The sequence below is a fragment of the Homarus americanus genome, unplaced genomic scaffold (assembly GCF_018991925.1).
Source record: "Homarus americanus isolate GMGI-L3 unplaced genomic scaffold, GMGI_Hamer_2.0 scaffold31427, whole genome shotgun sequence".
NCBI lineage: Eukaryota > Metazoa > Arthropoda > Malacostraca > Decapoda > Nephropidae > Homarus > Homarus americanus.
This window is the reverse complement of record NW_024747261.1, coordinates 293,502-297,692: the sequence shown is the minus strand read 5'-3', so window position 1 is coordinate 297,692 and position 4,191 is coordinate 293,502.

The window sequence follows — 4,191 nt, the reverse complement described above, 5'->3', positions numbered from 1 at the left end:
TTATTATTATTACTACCATTACTAAAATCTACCACCACTACCACCACCACCACTACTACCACCACCACTACTACTACTACCACCACCACCACTACTACTACTACCACCACCACTACTACCACCACCACTACTACCACCACTACTACTACCACCACCACTACTACTACTACCACTACCACCATTACCATGAACAAACACCAACTAAAACCATTGCCACTACTTCTAACACACCTACACACCTGAGACACACACACCTGGCACACACACCTACACACCTGAGACACACACCTGGCACACACACCTACACAAAAACAGCAGGCCAGGATCAAGCCGGATAGGGTAAATTCGGTTAATCTGGGATAATCCGGCTCTCTGAACGCGCGCCAGTAAGTGCTCCAGTCCTTACACCCGGCAGCGCTAAGAGGTCAAAATCCACGCGTTTAAGGGCTCGTCGCGCGGTGATTGGTCCTCCCATTCTCTGTTTGAGTCCCTGGATGATGACGTCATTTAAGTGTTTGTTTGTTTTTGTTCCTGTGTTTATGTCATGTTTTGTTGATGTTGAGTGTTGGTTAGGTTAGGTCAGGTCAGGTTAGGTCAGGTCAGGTCAGGTTAGGTCAGGTCAGTTTAGGTCAGGTGATGATATTTGAATTATCCTGGAACTCCACCCACACATCCTCACAACTCCCACCCGCCGCCCGCAACCTTCCACACTCCACCCGCCGCCCCCACGCCGCCCAACAACCTTCCACACTCCACCCGCCGCCCACACGCCGCCCACAACCTTCCACAACCCACAAAACCCTCAGTCTTTGGAGCCAGGGCGTGTATGTTGGCACTCTGAACGGTAAAACACACACACACACACACAAGCCGTCAATGTATGGTCCTGTTAAACCATTTGTCACTTACTTAAAACACCTATCAATTGCCCTATAACATGTCATCAGTCGAGTTTACGTGAGGGTGAAAGTTAAACAGCTGTCAGTTACTTACAACGGCTGTCAGTTGATGGGTTTATGTAGACACACCTAATATTGCTGTCAGTTACCTTAAAGAGCTGCCAAATGTAACCTAAAAAGCTGTCAAATGTAACCCCCAAAAGCTGTCAAAGTTCAACCTAAATAACAGCTGTCAATTACCTTAACACACCTGTAAAACACCAATTTAAAAAAACAGCTACAACACCCTAAAACACCTGTCAAATACCTACACTCTGGCAGGCAATAAGAACCCCCTTAGACAATAGAAAGGTTTGGTTTACCTTGTTATGGTTGGGTAATTCTAAACCTTGGGCCAAAGTTAGTGTTCCATGGCGCTGCAGGACATTCAGACTTTGCAGTTTGTCGACCAAATATCCCCCAATACTCCACCCACCCAAAGGCTCTCTATTTAACGAGGCTGTTTCAGTTAGTTTGTCGCACCAGCATGATTATTACCGTCACCTGTACTGTATTTACCTGAGTAATTATACTGAACCAGGTAATTTCTGTACCTGTGATTAATTAAATCTAACTATGTGTTGATGTTATTGTGTAGTTTAGGTCATAATTCTTCAGAGGTCAGAATTGTAGGTGGTCGAGTGGCCCTCTGTTCTAATAGGCCCTTGTTCTAATGGGCCCTAGTCCTAATAGGCCCGTGTTCTAATGGGCCCCAGTCCTAATAGGCCCCTAACCTAAGCTATAGTAACAATTATAGGTGGGTCATTGATAAGGTTTGATCAGGTCAAGTAAGGTCAGGTCAGGTTAGGTCATTATAAATAAATAAAATAAAAATTACCCCATCCACACCACCCCCCCCAGCACTCCATCCACACCCCCCCCCACACCCCCTCTGCTCCACTCCACACCTATGTACATATACACTAGAGAAGCCACATATATACATCGCTATACATATGTTGATGATGTGTATAGCGTGAGCCTTGTGCTTATTGGTCAGTGCTTTGGTCTTCCTCGCCAGCTGATTGGTTGAGATGTGAAGGCTGGTGGAACGTGATTGGTGAATGAAAGAGATGGGTTATGGAGAAGAGCTGTGATTGGTTGATTGGTGAGGTTTATTGTAATGGGGTGATTAATGATTTTGATGATGATTATAATGATGATGATGATGGAGAATTATAATGACGATAATGAGGAGAAAATGTTAACAAACTGTACACATAAGGGTCAAAATTCCCTGAACAACAACAACAACATCCCCTTACCTTCCAAACCTGAAGGGGGAGGGGAGAAAACAATGCTACACCACTAGGTGCTCATAAGGGTGAAAACACCATAGATTACAGCAGATATAAACAACCCTATTCATAACTAGACTATAAAGGGGACAAGACAAGGCTACAACAATAGATAGCATTAGGGGTTAAAATCACATTGTAGTGAGGTTCTATAGTCGACCATCTAGACCAACTGGTGGTAAGGTCCTTGTTGCTCTGGGGAAGGCTATTGTCCTCGGTTTGATTATGCCTCTTGTTGTGTTGTAATGAATCCTTAATGCCCATATTAAATGCCTCCATTGTCATGCCAAACAGGTGGGGGGGGGGAGCACGGCAGTGATGTCCAATGCACCAATGTTGTCCGGGGAGGGGGAAAACCATTGTACTGGTTTGATAGAAGGTACAGAAATGAAAGTTTTTCTCTCTCGGTACCAATGGAAAAGAAAAAAAAAGATTGTATTCAGGTCATTCTATTGGTATCGTCTCCAATGTTAGGTGACGAGAGAGAGAGAGAGAGAGAGAGAGAGAGAGAGAGCATCACCCCCAAACTGACATAAAAATCTTAACAACACTCCCTTCCTCTCACCTCTCCCTTCCTCTCACCTCTCCCTCCCTACCACCTATCCATCTCGCCTCCATCACCTGTCCAAACGATGGCCCTGCTCTTCACCTCCACCTACCTGAGAATTACCTGCGAACACCTCAATATCACCTCACTTCTCACGTAAACACACCTGTCACCCCCCCAATGACATGACTCTTTCAACACCCCTCCTACCTGTAGTCATAAATCACCCCCCTCCCTCACACCTTAACTTACCTGTTAATTAATTTATATCTCCCACCTCTTAACATCACGTGTGTGTAGGTATGTAAATCACCATCAATCACCATGAGTAAGGGAGCCCTGTGATTGGTCGAGAAGGAGGGAGGGAGACTCTGGAAAATGACGGATTGGTTACTCGACAAGTCCTTAGTTGCCAACGTTTATTTTTGTCGCGTCTATTTTTTGGTTCTTGAGGCTATAATTTCGTCCATCATACAAGATTGTCAACAGTGCCAGGCGTAGAGGGAGAGAGGGAGAGAGGGAGAGAGGGAGGGAGGGAGGAGTGTAGGGAGGGAGGGAGGGAGGGAAAGGAGGGTGGGGGGGAGGAGACAGGAAGGGAGTGGAGGGAGACGAGGATGAGAAGAAATGATATGAAAGAGTGTGTGAGAGGGAGAGAGATTGAATACCTGAAAGAAGGGAGGAGGAAGGAAGAGAGAGGGAAATATGCGGAAAAGTTGATGAACGGGTGAGAGAAAGAGGAAGTCAGTCTATTTCCAGCCAGTCTTTTATAAGTCTCTTTTCCAGACAGTCAGTTTTTCCACTCGGTCTCTTCTCCCAGTCAGTCCTTCCCAGCCAGTTCCCGGGGGTGTTGTTTAAGGGCGCCAACTACCTTGACGACCCTCTGGTGTTCTCTCTCTCTCTCTCTCTCTCTCCCTTTATGGTCTCTCTCTTTCTCTCCCTTTATGGTATTCACGAGTACACGTCTGAGCTCACACACACACGCCAGTAGATACACCGTGTACACCAGTAAAAACACCGTGTACACCAGTAAATACCCCGTGTACACCAGTAAAGCTCCACAAGAAACAAATTTGTGGCATCGTTGGAGCAGGTGTTGAAATTGGCGGGAAAAATTTTGGCGGGAAAAGATTTGGCGGGAAAAATGGGTGAAGCTGAAGGTAGCGTTTCATTTGGGTGGATTAGCGGTAAAAACTGTACTGGTAACTTTTTATATAATCTCCCACTAAGATTTACAAAGATATATTATGTGTGGATATTTGTGTGTGTACGTTTAATATCTGGCTAATTTATAACACATACATACATAAATACTGTACACACACACATATAATACACACAGATATACATACATACATACATATATATATATACACATAAGTATAACAACACAAGATCCTTCCTGTCAAAT